The sequence below is a fragment of the Hemitrygon akajei genome, chromosome 18, assembly GCF_048418815.1.
Source record: "Hemitrygon akajei chromosome 18, sHemAka1.3, whole genome shotgun sequence".
NCBI classification, from domain to species: Eukaryota; Metazoa; Chordata; class Chondrichthyes; order Myliobatiformes; family Dasyatidae; genus Hemitrygon; species Hemitrygon akajei.
Window position 1 is genome coordinate 22,338,688 of NC_133141.1, and position 19,136 is coordinate 22,357,823.

At 47.4% G+C, this 19,136-nt stretch overlaps 1 protein-coding gene across 5 annotated transcripts in view; it reads left to right on the top strand.

The window, feature by feature from the left end:
- Positions 1 to 19,136, top strand: part of LOC140741182 (formin-like protein 3) — a 174,168-nt gene that overhangs the window by 77,307 nt on the left and 77,725 nt on the right. The gene's annotated exons all lie outside the window — the stretch shown is intronic.

Consider the following 19,136-nt stretch of genomic DNA (forward strand, 5'->3'; position numbering starts at 1 on the left):
TAACTTCCTCTTAAATGAAGCCAATGAACCAGCCTCAACTGTTTCCTGTGGCAGAGAATTTCACAGATTCACCACTCTCTGTGTGAAGAAGTCTTTCCTCATCTCGGTCCTAAAAGGCTTCCCCTTTATCCTTAAACTGTGACCCCTCGTTCTGGACTTCCCCAACATAGGAAACAATCTTCCTGCATCTAGCCTGTCCAATCCCGTTAGAATTTTATACGTTTCAATAAGATCCCCCCTCAATCTTCTAAATTCCAATGAGTATAAGCCTGGACGATCCAGTCTTTCTTCATATGAAAGTCCTGACATCCCAGGAATCAATCTGGTGAACCTTCTCTGTACTCCCTCTATGGCAAGAATGTCTTTCCTCAGATTAGGGGACCAAAACTGCACACAATATTCTCGGTGCGGTCTCACCAAGGCCTTGTACAACTGCAGTAGAACCTCCCTGCTCCTGTACTCAAATCCTTTTGCTATGAATGCCAACATACCATTTGCCTTTTTCACTGCCTGCTGTACCTGCATGCCCACCTTCAATGACTGGTGTACAATGACAACCAGGTCTCGTTGCATCTCCCCTTTTCCTAGTCGGCCACCATTCAGATAATAATCTGTTTTCCTGTTCTTGCAACCAAAGTGGATAACCTCACATTTATCCACATTAAATTGCATCTGTCATGAATTTGCCCACTCACCTAACCTATCCAAGTCACCCTGCATCCTCTTAGCATCCTCCTCACAGCTAACACCGCCGCCCAGCTTCGTGTCATCTGCAAACTTGGAGATGCTGCATTTAATTCCCTCATCTAAATCATTAATATATATTGTAAACAACTGGGGTCCCAGCACTGAGCCTTGCGGTACCCCACTAGTCACTGCCTGCCATTCTGAAAAGGTCTCGTTTACTCCCACTCTTTGCTTCCTGTCTGCAAACCAATTCTCTATCCACATCAATACCATACCCCCAATACCATGTGCTTTAAGTTTGCACACTAATCTCCTGTGTGGGACCTTGTCAAAAGCCTTTTGAAAATCTAAATATACCACATCCACTGCCTCTCCCCTATCCACTCTACTAGTTACATCTTCAAAAAATTCTATAAAATTCATCAGACATGATTTTTCTTTCACAAATCCATGCTGACTTTGTCCGATGATTTCACCTCTTTCCAAATGTGCTGTTATCACATCTTTGATAACCAACTCTAGCATTTTCCCCACCACCGATGTCAGACTAACCGGTCTATAATTCCCCGGTTTCTCTCTCCCTCCTTTTTTAAAAAGTGGGGTTACATTAGCCACCCTCCAATCCTCAGGAACTAATCCAGAATCTAAGGAGTTTTGAAAAATTATCACTAATGCATCCACTATTTCTTGGGCTACTTCCTTAAGCACTCTGGGATGCTGACCATCTGGCCCTGGGGATTTATCTGCCTTTAATCCCTTCAATTTACCTAACACCACTTCCCTACTAACATGTATTTCCCTCAGTTCCTCCATCCCCATCATATTAAGGGAATTGTGTGATATGTGGGGCAGGGCAGGAAAGCAGAGTTGAGGAAAGCAATCAGCCATGACCTTGATTAATGGCAGGGCAGGCTCGAGGAGCGGAATCGCCCCTCCCTGTTCCTGTTTCTTACAGGGATGAGGAATTGTAATTTAATGCTGGAAGTGGTCTGGGGGAGGAAGGTGGGTGTGGGAGAGGCTGGGAAACAGTGGTACTGTGAGGATAGGATTGATGAAAGAATGGAACTGCAGTGGATTGAGCAAGAGCAGAGTCAAATCCGTCCTGTCACCCCACCAGTGGATGCTGCTGAAGAGCTGCAGCCCAGGTAACAGAAAGGGATTGTGGGAGGGGCAGAATGGTTCCACTTTGGGAAGTTTCATCTCAGACTGTGACTGGCTAATCTTCAGTCACTCCAGCACACATGTTCAGGAATGAAATGTAGTGTGCTTGACAGTGAGTCTATAGGTTGTGGAGTCCGTTCAGTGTTGAGGTGTGTGATATAAACCATCCCATTCAGAAGCCTGATGGATGTAGGGTAATAACTGTTCCTGAATCTGGTGGTGTGGGGCCTATACCTCCTAGCTGAATGGTAGTAGCGAGAAGAGAGCAAGACCTGGATGATGGGGGTCCAAATCATAAGTTTACAAGAGCAGTAATTAGTGAGGGCAGTAGGTTCATGATGGTAAATAAATTATGGACGATTCCAGAAGCCATTCAGTCCTTCATTCCTAAGATTAAACAGATCTACAGAATGCTGATTATATATGGTTTGGGTTGAAGTAAACATTGCAGATACTGGAAATTTGAAATTGATACAGAGGATGAGATCAACTCAGATAGCGAGCAAGGGAATTTAACTCAGACAAGTGTGGAATGATGTATTTTGAGAAGTTAAACCAGGCCAGGACATACAGTGAATGGCAGGGCCCTGGGAAGTGCTAGTGAACTGTGAGTCCTTAGGATATCAGTACATAGTTCTCTGAAAGTGGCAACACAGTTAGATGGAGTGGTGAAGAAGGCGATTGGTATGCTTGCTTTCATTGGCTTAGGCACTGAGTATAGGAATTGGTCATCATGTTACAGTTGTACAAATTGTTGGTTAGGCTGGTGTGCAGTTCTGGTCACCACAATATAGGAAGGATGTGCTTAAACTAGAAAGGGTGTAGAAAAGATTCACAAGGATGTTGCTGGGACTGGAAGGCTTTTGAGTTATAAGAAGAGATTGGATAGGTCAGAAAAGTTTTCCCTGCAGTTAAGGAGATTGAGGGGGTCACCTTATTGAGGTTTACAACATTATAAGGAGCATACTGTACGTAGGTTAGATAGGTAGCCTTTTCCCCAGGTTAGGGGAGTCTCAACTTGAGGGCTTAGCTTCATGATAAGAGGAAAGATTTCAAGGGGATTGGAGGGGCAAGTTTTTCACACAGAGGATTGTGGGAATATGGAACAAGCTGCCAGAATAAGTGGTAGATACAGGTACAATCACAATGTTTGAATAAACATTTAGACAAAAACATGGATAGGAAAAGTTTAGAGCGATATGATCCCAAATGCAAACAATCTTCTATGGGTGTCTTGATTGGCACGGATGAGTTGAGACGAAGGGTCTATTTCCATGCAAGATAACTTCATGTATTTATGAACAATGGACATTTTCAGCAAGTCAGGGATCTGTTCTGGGACCCTTACTCTTTGTGATTTTTATAAATGACCTGGATGAGGAAGTGGGGGATGGGTTAGTAAATTTGTTGATGACACAAAGGTTGGGGATGCTGTGGATAGTGTGGAGGGCTGACAGAGGTTACAGCGGGACATTGATAGGATGCAAAACTGGGCTGAGAAGTGGCAGATGGAGTTCAACCCAGGTAAGTGTGAGGTGGTTCATTTTGGTAGGTCAAATATGATGGCAGAATATAGTATTAATGGTAAGACTCTTGGCAGTGTGGAGGATCAGAGGGATCTTGGGGTCCGAGTCCATAGGACACTCAAAGCTGCTGCGCAGGTTGACTCTCTGGTTAAGAAGGCGTATGGTGTATTAGCCTTCATCAATCGTGGAATTGAATTTAGGAGCCGAGAGGAAATGTTGCAGCTTATATAGGACCCTGGTCGGGCCCCACTTGGAGTACTGTGCTCAGTTCTGGTCACCTCACTACAGGAAGGATGTGGAAACCATAGAAAGGGTGCAGAGGAGATTTACAAGGATGTTGCCTGGATTGGGGAACATGCCTTATGAAAACAGGTTGAGTGAACTCGGCCTTTTCTCCTTGGAGCGACGGAGGATAAGAGATGACCTGATAGAGGTGTATAAGATGAGAGGCATTGATTGTGTGGGTAGTCAGAGGCTTTTTCCCAGGGCTGAAATGGTTGCCACAAGAGGACACAGGTTTAAGGTGCTGGGGAGTAGGTACAGAGGAGATGTCAGGGTTAAGTTTTTTACGTAAAGAGTGGTGAGTGCGTGGAATGGGCTGCCGGCGGTGGTGGTGGAGGCGGATAAGATAGGGTCTTTTAAGAGACTTTTGGATAGGTACATGGAGCTTAATAGAGGGCTATGGGTAACCCTAGTAATTTCTAAGGTAGGGACATGTTCGGCACAACTTTGTGGGCCGAAGAGCCTGTATTGTGCTGTAGGTTTTCTATGTTTCTATGTCAGGCAGCATCCATGAATAGAGAATAAAATAACCTTTTTTCTCTCCACAGATACTGCCTGATTTACTGAGTTTTTCTAGTATTTTATGAATCTGTTTTGAGTGTTTGTTGAGCGAGGGTTGTTGATGAGACACCTCTGCTCTTTCAAATAGCGTAGGGATCTTAATGCCTTAACTGAAAGGCAGCACCTCCAGCAGTGCAGTCTTCTCTCAGTTCTGCACTCGTGAGAGTGTTGGCCAAGGTTGCGTGCTCGAGTCTCTGATGTCTGACTTGAACCCACATCTTTCCACCGAAGACGGGAGAGCACTATCACAGATGACACATTTCTTGCACTTTCAAAACCAGTTTCTAAGCTTTTTCAAAAACAATAGAAAAATTAGACGCTCAGAGACTCATGACACAGAAGAAGACAAATTAAATCAATCTGTCTGTGCCCAGCTCTTTGCCAAAGTAAAGACAAAATCTCTTCCTCTCCCTCTCCCATTTCCTTCCTACTCCCCCTTCCCACTCCCATTTCCCTTCCCACTCCTCTTTCCCTTCCCACTCCCCCTTCTCTACCCACACCCCCTTCCCTACCCACTCCCCCTTCCCTCCCCACTCCCCCCCACTCCCCCTTCCCTCCCCACTCCCCCCCACTCCCCCTTCCCTTCCCACTCCCCCTTCCCTTCCCACTGCCCCTTCCCTTCCCAGTCCCCCTTCCCTTCCCACTCCCGCTTCCCAGTCCCCCTTCCCTTCCCACTCCCCACTCCCCTTTCCCTTCCCACTCCCCACTCCACCTTCCCTTCCCACTCCCCTTTCCCTTCCCACTCCCCCATCCCACTCCCCCTTCCCACTCCCCCTCCCTCCCCCACTGCCCTTTCCCTCCCCACTCCCCACTCCCTTCCCACTTCCCCTTCCCTCCCCACTCCCCCTTCCCTCCCCACTCCCCACTCCCTTCCCACTCCCCCTTCCCACTCCCCTTTCCCTTCCCACTCCCCTTTCCCTTCCAACTCCCTCTTCCCACTCCCCCTTCCCTTCCCACTCCCCCTTCACTCCCCACCCCCCACTCCCTTCCCACTTCCCCTTCCCTCCCCGCTCCACTTTCCCTCCCCACTCCCCTTCTCATTCCCCTTTCCCTTCCCACTCCCCCTTCCCTTCCCACTCCCCCTTCACTCCCCACCCCCCACTCCCTTCCCACTTCCCCTTCCCTCCCCGCTCCACTTTCCCTCCCCACTCCCCTTCTCATTCCCCTTTCCCTTCTCACTTCCCCTTCCCTTCCCACTCCCCTTCCCATTTTCCCCCTTCCCTTCCCACTCCCCCTTTCCACTCCCCCTTCCCATTCCCCTTTCCCTTCCCACTTCCCCTTCCCTTCCCACTCCCTCTTCTCACTCCCCCTTCCCTTCCCACTCCCCACTCCCCCTTCCCTTCCCACTCCCCACTCCCCCTTCCCTTCCCACTCCCCACTCCCCCTTCCCTTCCCACTCCCCTTTCCCTCCCCACTCCCCCTCCCCTTCTCACTCCACCATTCCCTCCCACTCCCCTTTCCCTCCCCACTCCCCCTTCCCACTCCCCCTTCCCACTCCCCCTTTCCACTCCCCCTTCCCACTCCCCCTTCCCTCCCCACTCCCTTCCCACTTCCCCTTCCCACTCCCCACTCCCCCTTCCCTCCCCACTCCCCTTTCCCTCCCCACTCCCCTTTCCCTCCCCACTCCCCCTCCCCTTCCCACTCCACCATTCCCTCCCACTCCCCTTTCCCTCCACACTCCCCCTTCCCACTCCCCCTTTCCACTCCCCCTTCCCACTCCCCCTTCCCTCCCCACTCCCTTCCCACTTCCCCTTCCCACTCCCCCTTCCCATTCCCCTTTCCCTTCCCACTTCCCCTTCCCTTCCCACTCCCTCTTCTCACTCCCCCTTCCCTTCCCACTCCCCACTCCCCCTTCCCTTCCCACGCCCCTTTCCCTCCCCACTCCCCCTTCCCTTCCCACTCCACCATTCCCTCCCACTCCCCTTTCTCTCCCCACTCCCCCTTCCCACTCCCCACTCCCCCTTCCCTTCCCACGCCCCTTTCCCTCCCCACTCCCCCTTCCCTTCCCACTCCACCATTCCCTTCCCACTCCCCCTTCCCTTCCCACTCCCCCTTCCCTTCCCACTCCCCTTTCCCTCCCCACTCCCCCTTCCCTTCCCACTCCACCATTCCCTCCCACTCCCCTTTCTCTCCCCACTCCCCCTTCCCTTCCCACTCCACCATTCCCTCCCACTCCCCTTTCCCTCCCCACCCTCCCTTCCCTTCCCACTCCCCACTCCCTCTTCCCTTCCCACTCCCCCTTCCCTTCCCACTCCCCTTTCCCTCTCCACTCCCCTTTCCCTCCCCACTCCCCTTTCCCTTCCCACTCCCCTTTCCCTCCCCACTCCCCTTTCCCTCCCCACTCCCCCTTCCCACTCCCCACTCCCCCTTCCCTTCCCACTCCCCCTTCCCTCCCCACTCCCCTTTCCCTCCCCACTCCCCTTCCCTCCCCACTCCCCACTCCCTTCCCACTTCCCCTTCCCTCCCCACTCCCCACTCCCTTCCCACACCTCCTTCCCTCCCCACTCCCTTTCCTCTCCCCCTTCCCTCCGCTCTCCCCCTTCCCTCCCCACTCCCCTTTCCCTACCCACTCCCCATTCCCTCCCCACTCCCCCTTCCCTCCCCACACCCCTTTATCTCTCCACACCCACACTTCCCCCTTCCCTCTTTACCCCATTTCCCCCTCTTCCCCTTCCCCATACCCCTCTCTTCCCTTCCCTCCCTCTCCCCTTCCCCCTCTCCCCTTCCCCTTCCCCCCTCTCTTCCCTCCTCTCCTCTCTCCCCCTCCCCTTCCCTCCTGCCCTCTCCTCCCCTCTCTCTTCCCCCACTGTCTCTTCCCCTCATTTCCTTCCCCTCTCTCTCTCGCCTCTCACACCTTTCATACCTTTCTCTCATTCAATATTAAACAATGTTACCATTAAAAATGCAATAGTCTCTGCTTCAACCACTTCCTGTAGCAAAGCACGATTATGCTGCAACCATTGTTCTACGTTCCACATAATTACCAGCATATGGTAATTTGTTCTGAGTTTCAGTGGGGAGCATCTGGGTCAAGAGGTTTGGGGTTTGACTCCTGCAGAATTATGAGCACAAACGTAATTATCAGAAGAAGCAGCAAGCAAGCAGGATGTAAAAAAAATTCTGTATCCTTTCAGAGGGCTATCAGGGGAAGTATCCCCAGTGTTCTAGACAATAATTTTCAAAAGGTCAGCATCACAACATTATCTGGACATAATCCCGTTGCTCCCAATGTCTGTGATTTGGCAGCCACATTTTGTACATGATGAGAGACCACACTTCAAACATTCTTCATCAGCTGTAACGTCCTGGGAATGTGGATCACGACACCAAGGGGTTCCGTCGTGGCACAGCTTGTAGAGCCACTGCCTCACAACTCCTGTGACCCAGATTCGATCCAGCTGTCTGTGTGGAGTCTGCACGATCTCCTCGCGACTGTGTCTAAAGTTTAAAGTTCAAGTTTCTTGTACAAAGTATGTATTCCATGTGCAGCCACAAGACAAGGAAACGCAATAGGATCGGTAAAAAGAAATTCGCACGACGAGAGACTGCCGAGTATCCAATGTGCAAAAGAAGACAAGTCGTGCAAATAGTACAACAAAGTAAACAAGTAGTACACGGAGAGTGAGCTGTAGAACCCCCGAGTCAGCTGGGGAGTCGGTCCAGCAGCCCGGCGCCGCGGTGCTGCGTTGTTGCTCGGCAGCCATCGGGGTTTCTCCCAGATGCTCCAGTTTCCTTCCACGTCCCAAAGACATGCAGGTTGGTAGGTTAGTTGCCTCCAAGTGTGTAGTTGAGAAGTCGGAGGACCAGTGAGAGTTGATGGGCAGGTGGAAGTGAAAAGGCTGCAGCGAGATTAATGGGAGGATCTGAGATCTGGCAGAAGACTCGATGCGGCGTAGGTTGTAAAGTGAAATAGGTAAAATAATTCTCTTTCTGGCTTTCTGAGCTGCCGTGCATTACGTGGGTGGAAAAGCCCCAGTCAGGATGCAGCTTTATATCTGATTACTGCACAAGCAAAATAAATCATAAGCAATAACTGCAGGCCTAGAGACTGGCAAATGACAACGGCAGTGGAAGGGTTAAGCCGGGGAGGTGCTGAAATTAAAAGGAAGGCGGCTTGCAAGAAATTTGGGATGGGGGATGGTGGTTGGGGTGGAGTTAGTAAGTTAGCAAATGGTGGAAATATACTTCGGAAATGCCTTTGTACAGCCTCAATTACACAGCAGATTGGGTTTAAATAGCAGGGAGGAAAAGCCTCACATTATCTGCAATACAATGGCTTCCTGCAGACTGTTGAATCCTTGGGATGCAGTGATAACACTGCTCCCCTCTTACAATCCCCTCGCAGATGGCGGAGTACCAGGGTACTCATTGCATTGTTGCGTAGGCCTCTCAGCAGGATGTTTGGAGATCAGATGTGTGTCTGCATCTGGCCTGGGAATGCAGTCTCACAGCAGTTGTACCAGAGGACTAATGGATTGTTGCAGATCTCCTGTCGGAAGCTCCTGCTCTAAGTATATTTGGAATGTGCACTGTGTTTAGAAAATGAACCCAATGCCCTCCCTCTGTGTAGGGGTTTTGCTTTTAGCACTCCTGCCTTCAGTCTCTGAAGTGCCTTTTATTTCCAGTGGCCTTGTCAAAAATTAAACATACTTTGCTGTAAAAGTGTGCTCTCAAAGCTGTGATAATGGATTACGTCATGACACAGGCATTGTTGTTGGGAATCCAAGCCCAATCAAGTCCACTCAGCATCTACGAGAGGGAGCGACAGGTTGAGGCTCCGAATGGGTCTCTTTGCCAGAGTCTTGAGACACAAAATTCCATTTGGTGGTGCCTACCTTTGGGTATATTGAATGCTGAAATTGGTTCCAGTCTGGTGTCCATTGCTTGTGGGCACCCCTTTGGTCACCAAATTAAGGAGCGCATGGCTGCGTGCAGCAGCAGTGCATGTAGAATACGCTGTGATTATGATGGCAACAGATGTCCATTAGAGAAAGCGCAGTGCAAGTAGACAATAAGGTGCAAGGGCCACAGCAAGGTAGATTCTGAGGTTCGGAGTTCATTTTTATCATACATGAGGTCTTTTCTTATAACACCAGGATAGAAGCTGTTCTTGAGCCTGGGGATTTCAAGCTTTGGTACCTTTTGCCCAATGGGAGGGTGAGAAGAGAAAACGTCCTGCTGTCTGCTTTCCCGAAGCAGCCAATAAGTATAGACAGAGCCCATCTACCAGAGCAACACACACAAAATGCTGGTGGAACACACCAGGCCAGGCAGCATCTATAGGGAGAAGCGCTGTCGACGTTTCGGGCCGAGACCCTTCGTCAGGACTAACTGAAAGAAAAGATAGTAAAAAATTTGAAAGTAGGAGAGGGAGGGGAAATGCGAAATGATAGGAGAAGACAGGAGGGGGTGGGGTGAAGCTGAGAGCCAGAAAGGTGATTGGCAAAAGGGATACAGAGCTGGAGAAGGGAAAGGATCATGGGACGGGAGGCCTAGGGAGAAAGAAAGGGGGAGGGGAGCACCAGAGGGAGATGGAGAACAGGCAGAGTGATGAGCAGAGAGAGAAAAAATATGGGAAGGGGGAAAAATAAATAAATCAGGGATGAGGTAGAAGGGGAGGAGGGGCATTAATGGAAGTCAGAGAAGTCAATGTTCATGCCATCAGGTTGCAGGCTACCCAGACAGTATATAAGGTGTTGTTCCTCCAACCTCTACTGTCAAGATGAAGCCACATTCAGGTTGGAGGAACAACACCTTATATTCCGTCTGGGTAGCCTCCAACCTGATGGCATGAACACTGATTTCTCTAACTTCCGTTAATGCCCTCCTCCCCTTCTTACCCCATCCCTGACTTATTTATTTTTCCCCCTCCCCTTCTTTCTCTCTCTCTGCCCATCTCTCTGCCTGTTCTCCATCTACCTCTGGTGCTCCCCTCCCCCTTTCTTTCTCTCCAGCCTCCTGTCCCATGATCCTTTCCCTTCTCTAGCTCTGTATCCCTTTTGCCAATCACCTTTCCGGCTCTCAGCTTCACCCCCACCCCCTCCGGTCTTCTCCTATCGTTTCGCATTTCCCCCTCCCCCCACTACTTTCAAATCTCTTACTATCTTTCCTTTCAGTTAGTCCTGACGAAGGGTCTCGGCCTGAAACGTCGACAGTGCTTCTCCCTATAGATGCTGCCTGGCCTGGTGCGTTCCACCAGCATTTTGTGTGTGTTGCTTGAATTTCCAGCATCTGCAGATTTCCTCGTGTTTGCCCATCTACCAGAGGCTTGTTTTTGTGATGTACTGAGCTGTGTTCACAACTCTCTGTAGTCACGGACAGAGCAGTTCCCTTACCAAGCTGTGATACATCTGGATAGGAGCTTTTCTAAAACTTGGTGGCCGTGCTGAATTTCCTTGCCCTTCTCAGAATGTTTTCACCAGCAGGTCAGATCTGCCCGCCCAACTCAACAAGAGCTATTTAAAGATGGCACTGATTAATAAATGTAATTTGCTAATTGATTTCCAAGGACTTTTGCTTGAACTTAACGAGTGGATGATGATGATGGCAACAACGATGATATGACATCTACAGGAATGGTGTACCTTCAGCTGGGGTGCTTCTTTTCATTCCAAACCTTCTGCAATAGGTTGACTCAGTAAAAGACAATAGAGGCCATGGTGAATGGTTATTCTTCAAGGTGAATGGTGGCATTCCTCAAGGATCAGTGGTCGGGTTATTGTTTTTTTTATTTAGTTGGGAGAGTGAGAGGGCTTGCATAGCAGGACAAAATGCTCAGAGTTGTATCTGCAACGAGTTAAGCAGTTGGTGGGGCGGGCACTTTTCAAGGATCAAGAATCAATTTTATTTGACACGTACATTTACATGTATTAGAAGTGTGCTATGGTGTGTTGGCACGACATGTAGCAAAAACAATAACATTCAACATTTATAAAGAATTATATAAAAATAAATTTGAAGATGCATTGACTGATTTTAAAACTCCTGTAAGGTTATTGACTCTGCATCCAAATCCTTGTAGCTTGACTCCTGGCATTGACTCCATGGCCAGTCACTTCCTACTGCCTGTAGAGTTTCTGCCATGAGAACTTCCCAATCCCCTATTAGAGTAGGATAGGGTACGTGGGTACTTCCTCAGTCAAAGCCTCTGTCCCAGGTTGTGCACTCACTTTCACCATCTCCACCCCCAATGCAATTCCTTCTTTGGTTTTAACTTGGGCTCAACACTGACAAATCTCAAAGGTTGAAAGGTCCAATTTATTGTCAGAGAAATGTATACAATATACATCCTGAAATGCTTTTTCTTCACAAACATCCACAAAAACAGAGAAGTGCTCCAAAGAATGAATGACAGTTAAACATGAGAACCCCAAAGTCCCCCCCAGCTCCCCCCGCACGTAAGCCGCAGCAAGCAACAATCCCCCTCCCCCCACCAGCAAAACAAAAAGCAAGCATCAGCATCACCACCGTGCACAAGCGTGAGCTAAGCAATAGCAAAGACACAGACTTGCAGTTACCACAAAGACTTCACATTTCATCCAGCATTCGACAAACCACAGGTTCTCTCTCTCCCTGGCAAGGGAGAGGGAGGTGTCCACCATTTTCACAGTGATCAGGGAGACATAACAACAACCCGCTGGTTTACGATGTTAAAACTCCGTTTTGTCACCTTTTACAAGTTCTGTGCCTGAAGATCACAAAGACCTCGGGTCTTCGGGCCCACAGCGAAAGATTTTCCGGCCTCCCCGACAACACACGAGTCTTCTGCTGTGACACCAACCCTCGATCCGCCCTTCTCCAGAGCCCCGAGATCTTCGGCTTCCAAACACAATCGAGACTCAGGCCAAACCCTTGGCATGTCGAATAACGCCCAGTTGTGGAACCCCAAGAACAGGTCCCATTCCCACAAAGAACCGTAGTCAGTGTGTAATTCCAGGTCAGGGTCTTCAAAAGAATCCTGAAAGGGAAAATTAGAGATATTGAAGATAGAAATAAAGCTGTTTCCGAAGATGAAAGCAAAGGAGTTGCTGTTTAGCGCCATCTTAACTCCACCTCCACTTCCGGGTATCTACACTCCTTGCTGAGCTTATGAGGGAGCAAAGCTCAAGACTGACAGTTTTAATTGTGCATCATTTTCCATACACCTGTTTTTTTTTTTGCCTGCATCCAATTTTATCCCCCTTGATTGTCTGAGAGCGCTATGCTGTACTCTGCGCTTTACTGCATTTCTTTGAAGCTTCAGATAACCCCACTGTTCAGCCCACATATCAGCATTGATGGATGGACAGAACTGGAATGTTATCTTATTCATTGCAGAACATCAGCCCCAAATGATCTAAGATGTATATCTCAAAGAAAAAGTATATATATTTATTTAAATATATATATTTCCGGCTGATGGCATAGTGGCATCAGCGCTGGACTTCGGGGCGAGAGGTCCCGAGTTCGAATCCGGCCGGCTCCCTCGCACGCTCTCCATCTGTGCCTGGGTTGAGTGTCGAGCTAGCAACTCGACCTCATAAAAATAAACCTGGAGAGGGATGGGTTCCGCCGGGTTTCAGATGCCCAGGACACACCATACGATGAGCAATCACCAAAAAGATCGGTGCAAAAAGCTTGTCATGATGGCGCCCCGACGACTCCACCAGGAGTTAAGGGTGCACACACACACACACACACACACACACACACACACACACACACACACACTCACACTCACACTCACACTCACACACACACACACACACACACACACACACACACACACACACACACACACACACACACACACACACACACACATATATATATTAAGATGTTGCATTGAAAATGATAATCATTTCATATTTGGCTAGACCACTGCTCCCACGCAAGTTCCTGTCCAAGGGGCTGTGGTCTTTGGCTCAACTCATCACTGCTCTTCATCAGAGCACTAAGACCCCACAGGGATCTGGGATGCACGTCAGCGCTGAATTAGACCAGGACAGGGGCCTGGATTATGCTGAGCCCTTGTTGCAGGGATTTTCTTTTTGAAAAGGATCTGCATCGGAGAGCAACATCACAGTCCTCAATAAATCATTTGGAAACAATCCAAAATGTAGTCTGACAAATTGTGCCTAATTGCCATCAGGGTGGCCTGTGAACTGAATCCATTTGCAGAAAGGTCACACATTAAGGTTATGTATTAATTGGCCGCCTCCCTCACTCTCAACTTTTTTTTTGTTTTCTAAAGAACTTCAGTCTTTATTGCTCATTAGTTCTCTATTATACTTAAAGTTTTCCTTGTTCCACCTTTTGCATCCTCTGCTTTTAGCTGTGCTAGTGTTCTGTGTCCCCTCACAATTGACAGTGTGTAGCAGTTTGTTAAGAATTTTTCTGCTGAATTGCTTGCAGATAAACATGTATCCAGTTTGCTCAGGAAGGTCTGTTGAAAACGCTGCACATAGCATAAACAGATTTTGTGGAGTGAAGGAGATGATGCCAAAATAAAAATAATTTGGAATGTTGTTGATATAGGATGTGAGTTCCCGAACGGACGCACATTAGTCCCACTCGCAGTTGACCTCGTCTTGGCACCTTGCCTCTGTATCCTGTTCCCTTTCCTCTCTACCTGATCTGCACCCTCTTCAGTGGGAAGCCCTGGAAGTGGACAGGGAGGAGGGTGGAGCTCCCTCACCCTCCTTGTGTTGCGGGCTTATTGACAATTTTACAGAGAAGATGCATTTTCCTGCACCCTCAATTGTCCATCTTGATCCCAGTCGGATAACTAAGGCAGACAATGTGACCCCACAGAAGTAATGGGAGTCTCCCAGGGTAGATGGTATTAGCCCAGGCCTGCTTGGTTCTCTGGACCAAAAGCTGGTCAAGTTAATGGAGAGAGCAGGCATGTTGAGGAGACTACCATTAGGGAAGGCTGACCTAAGGATCCACTTGCGACTTTTGCATCTTTATCAGAGCAGCCTTGTGGGTTGGAGACAATTATCCAGTACTTGAAACTCTGCTAGAAGAGTTATTTGTTGTGTCCCTGTTCCATTCTCCAATACAGAGATATCAAATCCTATTGGATCCAATTCCACCACTGCCATATCCGAGTGACCATGCTTCATGGATCTGTTCTGGACGGATATCCAACTGTGAAGATCCAAGCAGACAAGTCTCACCCAGTCCTTTTCCGCCCCATGTTCCTCTCTCCCCAATCCCCACCTTGTCATCCACACACGAGCACCTCCCAGTGGGATTTGCTGGTTGACTGTCGGAGTCACTAACCCTGGATGGTTTCTGTCTTTCTTTCCCGAGTCCAGACTTGTCAAGGCTGACATTAGAAGTCTGAAATGGATAAGCTCAACATAGGCCTCTATCCTGTCTGTTTGCCAGAGTTACCACACCAGATGCAGCATTTACCCAATCAACCAAGTAGCTGTTTATTTTAGGGTGACTGTATGAATTCTTTTAATTCTTACTTAATCAAATTAGAAAAAAATACATTGCTGAAGGGAATAATATGCTTTTAAATGGGGGCAGCATCACATTTGCCTAGATGACAAATGGAAATAGAAGCTGGTGGTAAAGGATGCAGGATTAAATAGGGGCAGAATCAGTCAACCAAGAAGGGGATAATTCTCCTTCTTAACAAATAAATCAAAATGGACTGCAGCAACATCTGTGAGTCCAAGTCATGCCAAATCTATACATGACAAAAAACAGGCTTGCCTGCAGCACACATCCTATCTGATGTTTGGCCTCCATTTCCTGCCCATTACAGGCACAGCTATTTTAGGCAATAGGTGCATTCAGAATCAACAGGCTGAAGTTAAATGGCCGCACACTGCACTGTGCACAGCGCCAGCACAGATGTGAAAAACAGCTCCTGGGCTTCACTTTGCTAGCGTGAGCTGGTGGAGCAGTGGGGGTGGGGTGATGGGAGGAAATGAACTGCTTCCTCCAAATCAGAACAGACAGTCTATTGCTGGTTCTCGATAATGAAAATGGACAGACTTGTGATTGTTCAAGAGAGGCAGGATGTACTGGAGGAGCTCCTGCTTGCAGTCCAGAACCAGCCGTGTCTTCTGGGAGAGGTCTTGTCTGTCTTGTAGCAGTTGGCTTTTTTAAATGTTAAAATTAAATGACTCCAACTTTTTCTCAAATTCTTGCTCTTGTCAAATCCTTCTGTGGTCTCACCCTCTCACCCTCTTTCAGCACTGTGACCTTCCAAGATCTCTGTCCTTCCATTCCTACTTCTGTTTAAATATCCTGTTTACATCAGAGTAATCCTGGTTCCTCATCCTATTCCCTTTTTTAAAATCTTTGGTTGAATATGAACCAACAACTTTATAGCATCTTTAATGTCAGCAAACCACCAAGATGTTCCACAGGAACGTTATACAAATTAGCTTCAAAAGTAGGCCCCTCAAGCCTGCGTTCCTATTCAAAAAGATCATGGCTGATGCTTTGTAACTCCACATTCTCATGTTGGACTCTTGCCTCTGGGACAGATGCATTGTGGGTATTTATCCAATGATGCAACAATGTCAGCTGATGATAGATCTCCTTTATTATCTTTCACTTGCATAGTTCCTCGTACATAGGAAAAGAAGGCAAAATAGTACAACCGTGGCCGACAAGGGAAGTCAAAGCTATTGTAAAAGCAAAGGAAAGGGCATACAACAAAGCAAAAATTAGTGGGAAGATAGAGGATTGGGTTAGTTTTTAAAAACCTACAGAGAGCAACTAAAAAAAATCATTAGAAAGGAAAAGATGAAATATGAAAGCAAGCTAGCAAATAATATCAAGGTGGATAGTAAAAGCTTTTTCAAGTATGTTAAAAATAAAAGAGAAGTGAGAGTGGATATAGGACCGCTAGAAAATGAGGCAGGAGAAATAATAACGGGGGACAAGAAGATGGCTGCTGAACTAAAAGAGTATTTTGTGTCAGTCTTCACTGAGGAAGACACTAGCAGTATGCCTGATGTCGTAGTGTGTGAAGGAAGAGAAGTGGGCACAGTTACTGTTACAAGAGAGAAGGTGCTCAAAAAGCTGAAAGACCTAAAGGTACATAAGTCATCCAGACCAGATGAACTGCACCCCAAGATTCTGAGAGAGGTAGCGTTAGAGATTGTGGTGGCACTAGTAATGATCTTTCAAAAATCATTGGACTCTGGCATGGTGCCAGAGGACCGGAAAATTGCAAATGTCACTCCACTCTTTAAGAAAGGAGGAAGGCAGCAGAAAGGAAATTATAGACCAGTTAGTCTGACCTCAGTGGTTGGGAAGATGTTGGAGTCAATTGTTAAGGATGAGGTTATGGAGTGACACGGGACAAGATAGGACAAAGTCAGCACGGTTTCCTTCAAGGAAAATCCTGCCTGACAAACCTGTTGGAATTCTTTGAGGAGATTACAAGTAGGATAGATAAAGGGAATGCAATGGATGTTGTATATTTGGACTTTCAGAAGGCCTTTGACAAGGTGCCGCACATGAGGCTGCTTCCCAAGCTAAGAGCCCATGGTATTACAGGAACGTTACTAACATGGTTAGAGCATTGGCTGATTGGTAGGAGGCAGCGAGTGGGAATAAAAGGATCCTTTTCTGGTTGGCTGCCAGTGACTAATGGTGTTCCGCAGGGGTCAGTGTTGGGACCGTTTCTTTTTATGCTGTATATAAATGATTTAGATGATGGAATAGATGGCTTTGTTGCCAAGTTTGCAGATGATACAAAGATTGATGGAGGGACAGGTAGTGTTGAGGAAACAGGTAGGATGCAGAAGGACTTGGACAGTGGTGAGGAAGGCAAATGCCATGTTAGCATTCATTTCAAGAGGTCTAGAATACAAGAATAAGGATGTGATGTTGAGGCTTTATAAGGCTCTGGTGAGGCCTCACCTTGAGTAATGTGAACAGTTTTGGGCTCCTCATCTTAGTAAAGATGTGCTGGCATTGAAGAGGGTCCAGAGGAGCCTCTTCAAGGATGATTCCAGGAATGAAAGGGTTATCTTAGGAGGAACGTTTGATGGCTCTGGGTCTGTACTCGCTGGAATTCAGAAGGATGAGGAGGGATCTCATTGAAACCTTTGGAATGTTGAAAGGCCTAGATAGAGTAGATATGGGAAGGATGTTTCCCATGGTGGGAGAGTCCAGGACAAGAGGGCACAACCTCAGGATAGAAGGGTGCCCTTTCAAAACAGTAATCCAGAGAAATTTCTTTAGCCAGAGGGTGGTGAATTTGTGGAATTTGTTGCCACATGCAGCTGTGGAGGCCAGGTCGTTGGGTGTATTTAAGGCAGAGATTGCTAGGTTCTTGACTGGACATGACATCAAAGGTTACGGGGAGAAGGCTGGGAACTGGGGTTGAGGAGGAGAGGAAAAAAAGGATCAGCCATGATTGAGTGGCGGAGTAGACTCGCTGGGCCAGATGGCCTAATTCTGCTCCTGTGTCTTATGGTCTAAGACAAATGTAGTACGCATTCATGTGCTTTGTACCATCTCCACTTAAGGATCAACTGTAAGGATTCAAATAGAACTTTATTCACTGCATACATATTTATGTATTAGGAATTTGCTGTAGTGTGTTGGTCAGGGAGTGACATGCAACAAAACAACATTCAGCAGTTATTAAAGAGTAAAGAATCATATAAAAATAAAGTTAGAGGTTAAAGTATGGATATGGAATCAGACATACATAAATGCCAGCATGAATTTACAACATTATAAAATGAAGTTTGAAGTGTTGACAGTACAGTGCAGTGACTGGGGTAATAGATAGAGCGGGTGTGGGGGGGAGGCTAACTAGAACGGTTGATCAGATTAACTTCCTGGGGGAAGGAATGGTCAAGATGGTGTGAAGTTATTTTTTGTTTTAATAGCCCGATAGCACTTTACAGAAGGGAGTTTTTGGAAAAGGCAATTTGTTGGTTGGGTTGTGTCCACACACAAGTCCTGCAGTGATGGTAGACTGTAGCCAATGTCCTCTTCAGCTGGCCTGACAGTTCACTGTAGCTTTTGTATGTTGTGAGGATGTTGCACCAAACCAGACAGTAATGGCTGATGTGAGGATGCTCTTTATGATGACAGTGTAGAATAACACATCAGTTGATATAGGCTTAAAGGAAAATCCCAAAGAAGGCAGATGTGTTTAGGAAGGGGACACTTGCAGCTGAATGCATAGCTCCCAATAGTGGAATGTCTAAAATCCAGGCAAATTAGAGAGGCCAGAATCAGACAATCATAGAGATCTATTGGGGGGGGGGGGTTTAAAGCTGGAGGAGATTGGAAATATGGAGAGGTGAGATTATGGAGAAACTCAAAAATGTGGATGAGAGTTTTTTTTTAATTGAGCTTTTGTGTAAATGTAAGTTAATGTGAATAAGATTTGATTTAAGTTGAGACTAAGGAGCTATGTAAGGTTATAGATGATAGACTGATAGATGGCAGCCAAGAATGTGTTGGATTAATGAATAGAAAAGATGTAGGAAAGGTTTCAGCAGCAGATGAGAGAGACAGGAATGGTCAAATGATGTTACAGAAGTCGAAATAGTTGGTCTAAGAGATGGTAAGGGTGCGTGCCCTGAAGGTTAGCGTGGAGTGAGGTGTCAATGTCAGTGTCACACTCGGTGTCCAGGGGGGTAAGGAAAGGAGAGAGAGGGCACCACAAGCAACACACTAGGCAGGTTGAGTGGAGAGTCATAAAAGAAAGAAGGAGGAATTGCAAGTTGGTCCTTGACCACATCATTACCTGTCAAACGTCAAATACCAGAGGAAATGAGAGGAATAGCTTCAAAGTGAGATCAGAAAGTTGGGCAATTTTATTACCCAGAGAGCGGTAGATACCCGGAATGTGCTGCCTGGGGTGGTGGTAGAGGGAAATCCATGGCTATTAGTTGCTAACATGAGAATGCAGGGGATGGAGAGGTATTGACCACGTGC